The sequence below is a fragment of the Photinus pyralis genome, unplaced genomic scaffold, assembly GCF_008802855.1.
Source record: "Photinus pyralis isolate 1611_PpyrPB1 unplaced genomic scaffold, Ppyr1.3 Ppyr1.4_LG1, whole genome shotgun sequence".
In the NCBI taxonomy this organism is placed as follows: Eukaryota; Metazoa; Arthropoda; class Insecta; order Coleoptera; family Lampyridae; genus Photinus; species Photinus pyralis.
Window position 1 is genome coordinate 19221123 of NW_022170249.1, and position 15081 is coordinate 19236203.

A 15081-nucleotide genomic window follows, 5' to 3' on the forward strand; every position below is an offset into this window, starting at 1 on the left:
TACAAATGTCCTGAAGCAGTTTATGTATTAAAAGTATCTCTAGTAGATTTCTTACAAACAAAATTCATCCTTGGGATATCCACTCCCCAGATTATCTCTCTGTTCTTACCAAATTAATTTACCTTTACCGCGAGATCCACATATAGTACCTACCGTTTAGAAAAAATTAACCCAGGTACAAAACACAATTTTGCTTAGAAATCTTTATTCAGTTGGCTATACACAAATACAGAAGGAATTTTATAAATCCCAATGAAAAACAGAAAAATTAAAAATGTTTCAGAAAACTACAATAATCTTAATTAGTACAGCAATGGTACTTTCAGCATTGAATTGATAACTATCTATAAATTCAATGCTTTCAGTAAAGCTACCTAGTACCTGTACATTTTTTAGTAATAAGAAATAGATTAAACGTGTAAAATGTCACACTATAGTACAACAAAGGCAGTTTTTAACTTTGTATGAGTAAAGGCACTCATCTTTTCTCTTGTCTAGATGGTTTTTAATGCAGAATTTTACGTCGGTCCATGATCTTGTGGGCAAAACATCATGTTCTTCTAAGCACTTTTCACATTGAGCTTCTCCGGGTACTAGATCTTTTTTTAATTTCTTGGTTGAAAAAACCTAAGACAGCTGATTTTTCTTCTGAAGACCATATGGCGCGCTACTAGAGATTTATGCTGGAGTTTACCTGTAACATTAACATGATGTTAGATAAAATTTAACATTTGTATCTCACCAGAATCAAATAATGAAATAGTAAAATGATGAAAATAAACCTCTCGTCAGGAAAGATTGCCGGTCACAAAACACTTGAGCTGGGTCTACAATCGAGGTTTTTCTAAAAATGTAAGCGACTTCCGGGATAGTATCGTGTCAATGTTGAACAAAAAGACTTTTCGTTCAACATTGGCACGATCCTATTCCGGAAGTTGCTCGCATCTTAAGAAAAACATAGACAAGGTGTGCTGTGACCGGCAATCTTTCCTGGCGATAGTTATATATAATTTTACCTTTTGTATTTGGTTTTATCAAATCTATCTCCTCCATAATTTCCCCTGTAGTCTGTATTGGTGCGATTCGGTTTTCTTCAGGATTTAGGGCATCTGTAAGACACATATGATATAAATATACTATCGCGCAATCACATACATCCACGAAAAAAATGCAAATCATATACACACAGTGACCAAGGTAAGGATGAACAGCATGGGAAAATTGGAAACCATAAGAGATACACAGTCGGTTAATTAGAAAAAGTCGAGTATTTTAGGGCTTAGTAAGATATTTTTAAAATTCAGATATCTGATCAGTTCCAAAGGTATTCGACAGAAACCGAAATTAGCCGTATTCGTTTTTATTTTTGTCTGGTCCTGTTTAAAAAGATATCAAAAAACAAATAACCTTCCTCATAAGCACATCATGAACTTGATATTTTTATGTGAACCTGAAAAAAGTACATACTGTTCGAGTAGCATTTTTTATGGCGAATACAATGAAGTATGGGACAATTATCATTCAGAAGAACCATCAATGAATTATTTTGACATTTTGTCAACCCCTACTACACCAAAATGTTAACACATAATATTAATAACAATATTTTTAACAAGCATTTTTTCTGACATAAATAATAAACAACTTTTATTATGTTGGTGTAGTAGGTCATTGACAACATGTCAAAATAATTCATTTATGGGTCCTTTAAATGACATATTGTCCCATACTTATTGTATTCGCCATACAAAATGCTACTCGATACAGTATGTACTTTTTCTAGGTTCACAGAAAAATATAAAATTGAGGATGTGCCTATGAGGAAGGTTATTTGTTTTTATAATGGAGATGTGCAGATAAAGCTCATTTTTTTAGACCGAAATAGGGTTCTAAGGGGAGAAGGCGGCATGGCTCTTTATACACAAACATTTAAAGACCGCCTGGCATACATTCAAAATCCTCCGACACTCTATTCTGCAGATTTTTCCTTTGAGAGTACTTTCCTCCGACAAACAGTTTTCGAGACATTTGCTCTTAAAGTTTAGACATCACCAATGGATATATTTCTTGCAGACGTTCCAATCGCCCTTTGTGAGAACCCTCTTCCGACAATCCGTTCTGAAGATATAAGGGAATATATCCGATTACGATAAGAGGTCGAGGAGGAGGTCTATGGTTGGTAGAAATTAATTCCTTTCGTTGATACCTTTCATTAAAGTACCATGAAGGATAAAACCAGTTCCACTCCCCCCCCCCTTCCCCACCACTGTCTTTTGATAAGAGGACAGAGAGCAGGGCAGTAGTTGGTAGAAAGCGGTTCCTTTCGTTGAGACCTTTAATTAGAATACCATGAAAGACAAAATTAATTAATTAATTTCTAACTCCCCCCCCCCCACAACCGCCGGCCCCATCCCCCACTGATAACGAAAAAGAGTCGCGCGGGGAAGTTATAAGTATGTACAAAGCAATCTATTTGAATGATACCTTTAAGTTATGCACGTTTTACTATCAAAAACAGCATCTCAGGAAATAATTCATGCCCCCCCCCCCCCTTTAGACAGCGAAATTTTATAGTAAAAAATTCCAGGACCAGGGAAATTTTAGGACACAAATGAATTCGGAAATATTTACCTTGACAACGTTCGATGTCTTGAAGATCATATTCATCCTGGATGCTGTCTTACGGATGGACGGGATTTTTGAGCATCGACAAAATTCTAACTGATCTTCTCGGCATTGTTCCAAAAAAATACTGCAAAAATTATAATTAAAATTTGCATTGGAATTGGTGATAATTATAACATTATGGGAAGCTAAATTTAAAAAACGAATCATTACAATGGAATGGTCATAACCAAATTAAACTTTAAATCTGTCATTATAGAGGGTGTCCGGTGTTGAACAGGTTATGCATCCGTAGGGACATATTTATTTCTTTATATCGAAATATTTTCTCCCCTAATTAATTTAGACCAAAGTTGTAAAAAGGTTTCTTGTCGCTTGAACAATAAATTCTGCGTCTGCTCATGCCCTCATTTATTATTTTTAAAATCGGGAAACCGGAAAAAATATATAAATGAGAATTAGTATGTATTTGCCTAAAAAACTAATTTTTGTTTTCAATACTTTCAATGGACGAATGATTTATCACTAACATCACTCGTGCCGTGAAATCATTGAAACAAAAATTAAATTTCCAATTATCCTTTTAATTTATAACTTCCTTAATTTCTCCGATTTACCACAACAAATTACAAATGGGCACATCAATAGACGCAGAAATTTACAATCGACAAAAACGGTATTTACAACTTCAGTGTAAAATATTTAGGGAAAAAAATGTTTGGATATACTTAAAGGAATTACCATCGATATGCCTATGGTGCGTAAACCAATTCTACACCCTGTATACTTCCGCATAAACTTTTCATGGGGCTCCTGTATTGTATCGAATCGAAAGCACATCGTAATCGTAGTTCGTAGTAACTTTATGTCTTCACCTACCTTACAGTCCTTTAGGTATTAATTAACACTTATCATCCAATGTCAATGACATTACGTTACGTAAGTACGCCACAACACAACTCCCCGCCAAAGACCCGAATGAAGGAAAATTGTAAAATGAAGCTGAGAACGTTCGTCTTATCATCTGTGATGCGATGCACTTTCTGCCAAGGCCAACGGAAATTCCAATCTGAAAGCCTACACTTACAATTTTATTTCCTACACTTATAATTTTATTTACAATGAAACGAAGATGTGTATACTGTATACTTGCAAAACTGTACAATTTGGCACAAAAAAAACTCATTTATTTATTCACCATTTTACTTCATTGCAAATTGAAAATCATACCTACCACGGGGCACGGACGATGGGTTCTTGTTTCTAAATTTCTTATATGATTGACTATTGGATTAGCAATGCTATAGTTACTCAATGCTTATTACTTATATTTAATTAACAAGACGATAAAGAGATTAACCTTTTACCAAAGATCATATTATTATGATCTTTGCTTTTACCATTATGTCCCATTATCATCTTGTGAAAAACGGGCGGATCGCGTTCTATTACGTACCGAACTAGCTAGAGCTTGAAATATTAAATATTTACAAAATAAATTTGACTGACGGCAAAATGGCAAAATTGTTTTTTGAATTATTAAAAAAACTAAAGTTGTCCAACTTACGTAAAAAATCATTTTAAAATGACAGAATTCCTATTAGGCAAATTTTTCTTCGACAAAGTGTCACCAAACTCGTAGGTAAAATATTTTAGGTTCCCAGGCGATATAGCGGGAACCCAAAATGACAAAAACGAAATTTGGGTGGGTTCAAAACAGACGCGCCTTTTTAGGTTGCACAAGTTTGTATAATAAGATTTCGGTGTACTGTAGTTTTCTCGGACAATGGGCGTCGTTTTTTGAATTATTAAAAAAACTAAAGTTGTCCAACTTACTTCAAAAATCATTTTAAAATAACAGAATTCCTATTAGGCAGATTTTTCTTCGACAAAGTGTCACCAAACTCGAGGTAAAATATCTTGATCTCCCAGGCGATATAGCGGGAACTCAAAATGACAAAAACGAAATTTTGGTGATTCAAAGCAGACGTGCCCTTTTAGGTTGTACAAGTTTGTATAATAAGATTTCGGTGTATTGTAGTTTTCTCGAACGATGGGTGTCGTTTTTTGAATTATCCAAAAAACTAAAGTTGTCCAACTTACTTAAAAAATCATTTTAAAATGACGGAATTCCTATTATGCAGATTTTTCTACGACACAGTGTTACCAAACTCGTAGGTAAAATATTTTAGGTTCCCAGGCGATATAGCGGGAACCCAAAATGACAAAAACGAAATTTGAGTGGGTTCAAAACAGACGCCCCTTTTTAGGTTGCACAAGTTTGTATAATAAGATTTCGGTGTACTGTAGTTTTCTCGGACGATGGGCGTCGTTTTTTGAATTATTAAAAAAACTAAAGTTGTCCAACTTACTTAAAAAATCATTTTAAAATAATAGAATTCCTATTAGGCAGATTTTTCTTCGACAAAGTGTCACCAAACTCGAGGTAAAATATTTTGATCTCCCAGGCGATATAGCGGGAACTCAAAATGACAAAAACGAAATTTTGGTGATTCAAAGCAGACGTGCCCTTTTAGGTTGTACAAGTTTGTATAATAAGGTTTCGGTGTATTGTAGTTTTCTCGAAAGATGGGTGCCGTTTTTTGAATTATCCAAAAAACTAAAGTTGTCCAACTTACTTAAAAAATCATTTTAAAATGACAGAATTCCTATTAGGCAAATTTTTCTTCGACAAAGTGTCACCAAACTCGTAGGTAAAATATTTTAGGTTCCCAGGCGATATAGCGGGAACCCAAAATGACAAAAACGAAATTTGAGTGGGTTCAAAACAGACGCGCCTTTTTAGGTTGCACAAGTTTGTATAAGATTTCGGTGTACTGTAGTTTTCTCGGACGATGGGCGTCGTTTTTTGAATTATTAAAAAAACTAAAGTTGTCCAACTTATTTAAAAAATAATTTTAAAATGACAGAATTCCTATTATGCAGATTTTTCTACGACAAAGTATCACCAAACTCGTAGGTAAAATATCTTGGGTTCCCAGGCGATATAGCGGGAACCCAAAATGACAAAAACGAAATTTGGAGGATTCAAAACAGACGCGTCCTTTTAGGTTGTACAAGTTTGTATAATAAGATTTCGGTGTACTGTAGTTTTCTCGGACAATGGGCGTCGTTTTTTGAATTATTAAAAAAACTAAAGTTGTCCAACTTACTTCAAAAATCATTTTAAAATAATAGAATTCCTATTAGGCAGATTTTTCTTCGACAAAGTGTCACCAAACTCGAGGTAAAATATCTTGATCTCCCAGGCGATATAGCGGGAACTCAAAATGACAAAAACGAAATTTTGGTGATTCAAAGCAGACGTGCCCTTTTAGGTTGTACAAGTTTGTATAATAAAATTTCGGTGTATTGCAGTTTTCTCGAACGATGGGTGCCGTTTTTTGAATTATCCAAAAAACTAAAGTTGTCCAACTTACTTAAAAAATCATTTTAAAATGACAGAATTCCTATTATGCAGATTTTTCTACGACCAAGCGTCACCAAACTCGAGGTAAAATGTCTTGACCTCCCAGGCGATATAGCGGGAACTCAAAATGACAAAAACGAAATTTGGGTGATTCAAAACAGACGCGCCCTTTTAGGTTGTACAAGTTTGTATAATAAGATTTCGGTGTACTGTAGTTTTCTTGAACGATGGGTGTCGTTTTTTGAATTATAAAAAAAACTAAAGTTGTCCAACTTACTTAGAAAATCATTTTAAAATGACAGAATTCCTATTATGCAGATTTTTCTACGACAAAGCGTCACCAAACTATCTTGATCTCCAAGGCGATATAGCAGGAACTCAAAATGACAAAAACAAAATTTGGGTGATTCAAAACAGACGCGCCCTTTTAGGTTGTACAAGTTTGTATAATAAAATTTCGGTGTACTGTAGTTTTCTTGAACGATGGGTGTCGTTTTTTGAACTATCCAAAAAACTAGAGTTGTCCAACTTACTTAAAAAATCATTTTAAAATGACAGAATTCCTATTATGCAGATTTTTCTACGACCAAGCGTCACCAAACTTGAAGTAAAATGTCTTGACCTCCCAGGCGATATAGCGGGAACTCAAAATGACAAAAACGAAATTTGGGTGATTCAAAACAGACGCGCCCTTTTAGGTTGTACAAGTTTGTATAATAAGATTTCGGTGTATTGTAGTTTTCTCGAACGATGGGTGTCGTTTTTTGAATTATCCAAAAAACTAAAGTTGTCCAACTTCCTTAAAAAATCATTTTAAAACGACAGAAGGAGAAATCATTAATAATATTTTTGGCTCAAACGTTTTGTGCTGTAAAAGATGATGTTTTCTTGAATTTGAAGATGATTGCCACATTGACCATACCCTTTAGATTCAAAATGTTTTACAATCATAAGTTTGCACGGTACAATGGCCTAATAAGAGGTATCAGGCCATGCATTAGATGAATGTTGAAGGAAGATCCTATGAAATAATGCGCGCCGGTAGGTATGCGTTCCCAATTTATGGAGAAATGGGAATTTTATAGACAGATACACACGAGGACGAATGGTCTTCATTCCATTTCAATAAATCATTTGCGATAACTTTGTGAGGTACTTGCGATAGCGCCGGTTTGATGTACCGCCGGCTAGTCGTCGCCGGTTTGGTCATTGCCGGTTAGTAGTGTACCGGTCTACACTTCTATAGCCTTAAGTTTGGTAATTTTATGTTTGTTTATAAACAATAAAAATTGGCTAAGTTATCAGTTCTATCAAAGTTTATGGGACACAGATGGTATAAGTATAGGTAAATGTAAATGCGTAGTGGTTTCAAACTAAAAAAATTCGTTAAGGCCCTTGTAAGCAAGAGGCGAAGAGACCACTTTCAAATTTAATTTTGCGATTGTAATCGCCCTTATCGACAGTTCATGACTTAACGAGAATACAAACATGAAATAATTTTTAATTTCTGATCGAATGACACCACTACCAAGTCTGTAAGTGGTGTAGTTCCGGAGCCTTTGTGACTCAGACAGACAGACAGACATCAAGAGCGAAAAAGTGCGCTTTTTATTTATTGTAAGTGCACTAAACATGTCACTTTATACTTAATTAGATTAGAACCTACGAGCTTATTTTTTACTCGTATATTAGAATTAGAATACTTAAAAATTTGTATGTGTATAAAAAGAAAATAAACTCGTATTAAAATTTGCACCGCAGACGTAGCAAACGCAGGCAGTGGTAATCAGCTGTTCGTGTATTAATATCACCGGTCAAGGTCAATGATACAAGGCAAATCACACCGCTGCATTCTACGATTCTACCCACATTTTAATAACTCGTCCTACAAACAAATTACAAAAAAGTGATATGATATGACCTGTTGTTTCTTTTTGCAATTTGATAGTAGTATCGACTGTGAAAACTTGGACTTGCGGCGAAAATATTGACAGTATCATGTTTTTGAAAATGAAAATTGGAAGATTGTTATTAGCCACCGTTTTCGCAAATACCTAGGTTAAGGTACCTACATAAAGATTTCGACGGTATTCTAACGAGAGGTCTTGAGGTAGACTGTAGGTCAGCAAAATGCGCCCGGAAATATTATACCTATTTATTCGTTATGGATGATTCACGTGCGCCAAGAATGATTTCTGTTATTTTTATTGCTAGAAGTTACAAAAAGAAATTTTCTTTCGAAAATGAAGGTCAAAACTTTTTCAACAGCAAACCCATTATAGTGAGCAAGAGGCAAAAAGTGCACTTTCAAATTTGTTTTTTTCGATTTTAATAGCCCTTATGGATATTTCATGCCTTTGCGAGAATACATACATGAAATAATTTTTAATTTCTGATCGAATGACACCAATGCCAAGTCTGTAAGTAGATGGTTCCTGAGCAATTGTGACTTTAGACAGAGAGACAGACAGACATAAAGAGTGCAAAAGTGTACTAGTTAGACTTAGATCGTTGAATGAAAAAGATGATGATTATTAAGCCGCAGAGCAAAGCGATCTTTGTAGGGGAATCGATGGTGTCCGTCTGTCCGTGAACACGATAACTGTCAAACGCTTGCACAAAAAGTATATTATAGTTTTCTGTGCATAAGTATATACTTTTTTTGCAAAAACCTTGAATATGTTTGTGGTTTGTGCAGGAAGATCCGTAGCCCCCCCCTCCCCCCAATTAAACCTTTTTATACCAAACTTACACCATTTTGTGTACTAATTGGCGAAGACCATTGTACTCAGTGAACACAAGGAGACTGATTCAGAAGTGAAAATGTTGTCATATAGCAATGGAGGAAAGATTTGAGAACTTGAGACAATTTGAGGAACTTAAGATATATAAGACTCTTGCCTTGTTTAAGTATGAAGAAGTTCAATTTAGGGAGATGTTAATCTGTAAATTGAAATTCAAAATAACAATACATAGTAAAAACAGGCTAATCACGTTAACACGATATTCAAAACAAACAACTTCATTACACCAAATAGTTCTTGAGATATTCGAATTCAAATTTTCGCGCATGCATCTCGCAAAAAACTTTAATTTCCACTTTGTTAGTACCTATTCTGTTACGACCCTTCGTTCTCCAACATATATCATATCTCGGTTGTCAGTACCCCGGCCCGGTCAACTGTGGTACCGCTAGTTGAGTCTCAGGGAAACCTATCACTTTCCCTTTGTGCGTACCGACTTGAGACACTCCGTTCTCAAGTTATTCGCATATGAATTTTTGACCCTACCAGCGGAAATTCATAAGGATTGCTCCGCAAATAAGATATCACCGCGCAATAAATTGGTTGTGCACCGTTCAAACCCGATTAAATCAGCTCTCGTTTGGAAACACGACTTTTTATCCGGCTCATATTCAATAGTAGGTACTGATCCTTGAACGCGTAGAATTCGAATAAAGGTTTCACGTCGGTGTCTGTTTTCGTTCTCGAGTTAGACAAGGAACAGACGGACAAAACCATCACATAAAAGGAAAATTCCCCTAAAACATACATTGAATTTAATGTAATTAAGAATAGAAATCCACGATACGATGTAATTCCATCTCATTCGCTAACGACGTAAATTCTCAGCGGCCTATAGGTACGTATTTTTGCCTTTCCCCTAAATGTGATTTGATCTACGTAAATAAGTAAAGGAATGTGAACTAGGTCATGAAAAATGCATACATTTTTTAAACGTAAACGACCATTTATGTATTTTCTTACGTTAAGAATTCGCGTTACGCTTAACGGTATTGAACAGTTCGAAAGCACTCATGATATTTTTTTTATTTTTTACACATCGCTCAATAATATTAAAAACCAAAATAGCACAGTATAACCTCTTTGGGGAATTAAATATACGTGTAAACAAATAGAGCAAACGAGCACCTGGGCATAGCTTTAGCATGCGAAAAACCAAATTTTTGAACCTTGTGTTATATTTGCTTTTATTCCAAATGCCTAAGTATCAAATTTCATTTAAATGATTTCGTAAATAAGAAAGTTGGCACTGCGCGCATTCGTAAAACCAAATTTTTAAACTGCCCTTACATTTGCTTTTATTTCAAATGCATATAGTGCTATTTATTAAGAAGTAGACATAGGGATTTACGTATATTGTTTTTTCCCAACCAAAATCACTTCTGACTGTCATACAAATTAATTGGAATATTGTTGTTTTGCCTTCCGTATTTTTTTTTCGTTCGTGTGTGATGTATTCAACTGAAGAAAAAATATGTGCAAACAATATTCAAATTAATTAATATGACATCCAGATCTTTATTTGTTTTAAGAAGATATTTTGGATGCGTATAAAATTAGGTGCCCTTCAGAAGAGATTTTGTCATTTAAAAGTAGACATAGGGAAAAATAATACACGTAAATCCATATGTCTACTTCTAAATAAATAGCACTGTATATCAAATTTCATTTAAATACTTTCATAAAATGAAAGTTGGCCCGCCCATGCGCAAAACCAAATTTTTCAAGTGCCGTTACATTTGCTTTCATCCGAAGTGCTTTTGTGCTTTCATTTAAATACCTTCATAAATAAAAACGTTTGCGATTCGGTTCATAAATGGTAGAGATGAGAAAAGGACACTGTCAATGTTGCATCGATTAGACTGAACTTTTGGCATTGCGTATTGTATATGACTTAAGCTATAAGTCTCTACAAATTTGATAAAGAATCCATATCATGCTAACGGACGGACAGACACAGCAAAATAATAAAATCGATAGGAGCTCGTTAATAAGCAGTTCACAACTTTTCCATTTAAGGTGCTATCTATAATAGCATGTATTATTATCTTTGGTAAAATGGATCGTAAATCTAAAGTTAAAGAATTTGCTTCGAGAATGTTTTTCTGGGATATCCAGCGCGGCGTTCCTGAAGAGTGAAGAAAGTTTGATTCAAACAATTGGTGTACCAAACGCATCTTTCGTGAGAGAGCTACGGTGGATTTCCTACTTTCTCGATGTTTCTAAGTTACATTTCTACTCGTGTACTTAAGAGTTAATTAATTAATTTAAGTTTTCTACTACGTTTTAAAATATAAACACAATTTAAACAGGAATAATATTTGTAGGCAACAAACATTACATTGGCATGATATAATCCAAAAACGAGAACTCGATGGATTATGCAACACATCGTACATAAAATCGTATAAATAAATGTGGCAACACTGCCAATTATTGTAGAGGGCAGCACTAATTAATGCAGCTTTAAGTTGCCATAAATATTGGTGTGTGTGCTATGTGAATATACCCCAATTGTGGCAACTTTGAGAAATGTCCATGTTACATTTTTAATTTTAATTTGTAGTTGGTAATGGAGGGATATGTGACGTAGAATCGCTTGGCGTATAATATGGTCCTTGTCACTGTTTCCTATATGATGTAGGGCAAGCGAATAGCACCTTTAAAATTGTGACAGCGCGTGTATGCTGCCACAATTTTTGAAGCTGCCACAGTTCAGGCATATTCACACACAATGTTGCCATAAATATCGGGAAACGTACACACACACACACACGCACACACGCACACACCCTCACACACATTATATTTATAATAGCCCTCGACGCGTGACATTGGATTTAGATTCTCGTGCGTTGCGTCAGATGATTCAAGTTTGTTTCAAAGTTGTCGGCATTGCGTGTCTGCAAATAGGCGATTTCGACAAGGCGGTGACCGCTACCACCGCAACATCAGGTGTCTGTGAATCCCCGTAGTACTAGTGCTGTCAAACCACATTTACTGAAGAATGTTTATATTTTAACAATCTCTTGTTTCAAGGTATGTGTACAGAGTGAATATTTGTGTGATGTATGAGCAATAAATAAAGTGCTCTGCCGAGTGCGTATATTTTTAATAGAATATACGGCCAAGATACGGTAGCCTAGGCGTTTTGAGGTTAGGTTTTCTTACAATATCGTTTTAAGAGTGAAAAATATTGCTTTCTTTTCAGGTTTTCTTGCAAATAGTAATAATGGACGACAACAATAGTAATTCTAACGAACCGGCCGTTGTTAACCAAAATTTGTGCCTAATATGCCAAGTACGCAAAGGTGGTAAAGAAGAGCAAAAACAACTTTCGAATTTGACAAGTGATGGTCGAACCAAGCTGATTGAATGTGCTGAACAGCGCAAAGCGGCATATGACTGCAAATTTAGTGAAGCCATCCTCAGGATTTTACAAAATCTCAATGGCACCCAATGTGAAAATAGTTTTGTGACACACAAAGGTTGCTACGCAACATTCACTTCCAAAGTTAAGATCGAGACGCTTAAAAAACACTTATTGACGAAGAAAGACAAACCGATTGAAACATCAGAAAAGAAAGTCACTCGATCAAAATCTGTGAAACTTGATAAAACAAAGTGCATAGTGTGTCAGATAGACTCTGGCGAGCATCTACGCTTAGTGACTGTGTAACACAAAGCAGTGTGGGTGTAGGAAGGAGCCCTGGGTCCCTTGCACAAAACTGTGTAAGTGCAGAGCAAAGTGCTTGAATGGGGCAGGTGACGATGACGATGAATGACGAGTATTAATGTCAATTGAATTCAGAAAATAAAAGTCCTTTAACACTTGTTTAAAATAATTTTGAGCATTTAAACATGCTCTAAATCCCCTCAGACACAGCACATAATTTTCTACACATTTCGATAAAAAAATGATTTTTTTAGTTAATATTGGTGAAATTTTGTTAAAATATGACTTTTTAATGGTGATTTTCTTAACCAAATTTATTTTTAAGTATTTAATCGTGTTCTACGCCCCAAAAAACCTAGGGATAGACACTTGGATCGCACACATATGACCAAAAGCAAAAAAAACACTTAAATTTGGCGCTATTTTGGACGCCATCTTGAATATCTCACTTCCGGTTGAAATTTCGAGTTGGCAAATGGCATATTCGGATTCGGCGGGGGCGAAATAGGGGGGAACCGGTGTTAACTCAATTGTTACATGAAATGCTTCTTGCATTGCGATTTTCACAAAACTAGACCCGACTAAAGTTTCTATACGTAGATGTTGGAGTTAATGGGAGAATCAGTGATGGTGGAGTATACAGAGAAAGTAGTTTAAAGAAAGGTATCGAGAGAGGTCTCTTAAACTTTCCACAGGATTCCAATTTACCAGGAACTAACCTAACTGTGCCGTTTGTTATTGTGGCAGATGATGCATTCCCGCTATCCAAAAGAATAATGAAACCATATCCTTTAAGGGGACTTTCTGTGGAAAAACGAATATTTAATTACAGACTGTCAAGGGCAAGACGAACAGTTGAAAATGTGTTTGGAATCTTAACAAACAGGTTTAGAATTTTGCAAAACACAATAAATTTAAGCCCCGAAAAGGCCGAAATACTTACCTTAGCATGTTGTACATTGCATAATTTTTTGGTTGTAAAATCGAAGAGATACACCCAAATAGCCACAGAAACGAATGAAATATGTGCCTTAGAAAACATACCTCGGCAAGGCGGATTGAGAGCGGGAAAAGAGGCTCTGCTCACAAGGGAAAAGTTTTGCGAATATTTTAATAATGTAGGACGTGTTGATTGGCCAAATAAGTCAATTGGGCTAATTTAAGTATTAAAACAGAATTGCAACCGATACATCTATCATATTCATGTATATTATAATACATATACTATTTGAATAATGCCTCATGTAACAATGTGTGAATATTATACTGCACAGTCAGCTTTGTGTTCTCGTCTTTAATTTTTTTCAGTTGAGCACTCACAAACTCTCCAAATATATCTTCGGCACTTCGGTTATCTACTTTAAGAGCGTTGTAGAGCCCCCCGAGGCTTGTAGACACAGCCTCTAGTACCTTTAAATCTGGGTCTTCTGTATTTTTCCTCTTTCCTGTTGCACGTCCTACAGATGGTTTTTTTTCAGCCCAGTAGGTCCTGGCTCCACATCATCTTGAGGGCAAGATGATCCACTTCCTACAGATGATGGTCTGGTATCAGTTGGAAAACCTCTCTTCCTAATACTACTTGACGGCCTTGATTCTGACTGCATCTCAGGGGATAGGGGCGTTAATACTCCTTGTTCATCCATTTCATATTCCTAAACAATCTAAAAGTATAGAATAATGGTGCATATACAAAAATAAAACTTATAATGAATCTATTGTAGGTATATTTCAAGCGTAATAAAATAACTTACGGTTTCATTCATTGACGATTCCGCTAAATCTTCCTCCTGCGACGCATCATTAGCTTCCTCGGGCAATACGAAGTTTGAGTTAGATTTTCTTATGGCGAGGTGATCATCTAGGAAATCCATTTTATCGTAGGTTCGCGTGTCGGTTAATTGGTTAAGAAAGGTAAACGGAATTTCAATTAGTTAAAACAAATAGTACAAAAAAGACGTTAATATAAAATATAGCGGGGTTGAACGTGTTTTAAGCATTTTACGTGACATGTACACATAATGGTGACTTACCTCATTTTCTCCCATTCCACTACGTATACTGGATAAATATTTTCTCCTTTCGTTGGCGTACGTCGTCCTTAATCCATGAAATTTTTTTTGGATATCCGCTTCTGTAGTGGATGGTATTATATGCTTAATATCCTCAACAATGTTCTGAAGGGCTGCGTTTCTAGCATGCTTGTTGTGGTAATTTTTGTCTTTTACCACATAAAGACATGGATGCAGTTTATATAAATCTATAAGGGCTCCAATTTGTTCATGTGTCCACGACATTTTCAGTTTTTCACACACTTTAAACACTTAAACGCAAAACAAAACAAACGCGCCCACGTTTTCTCAAACAGCTGATGTTTGGCGCATGTGCATTTTCAAATTGCATTGAAAATTGAATAAAAATTAGCACCTGTTCTATTTTCGGTGCAATTATTTCATGCAATTTAACTTTTCGTGCAATTTTTTGTATGATACTGTGCAATTTAAATTTTGCAATATATCTTGCCCAACAAATTGCATAGTGTAAGACGG

At 35.4% G+C, this 15081-nt stretch overlaps 1 long non-coding RNA gene across 1 annotated transcript; it reads right to left on the reverse strand.

Moving 5' to 3' along the window:
• Positions 1-267: 267 nt before the first annotated feature.
• On the reverse strand, positions 268-3978 carry LOC116160698. Its single transcript, XR_004143292.1, has 4 exons — positions 3505-3978; positions 2632-2752; positions 1017-1109; positions 268-694 (listed from the first exon to the last, which is right to left on the reverse strand). It is a non-coding gene; the product is annotated as an uncharacterized LOC116160698 (long non-coding RNA).
• Between the last annotated feature and the right edge of the window lie 11103 nt (positions 3979-15081).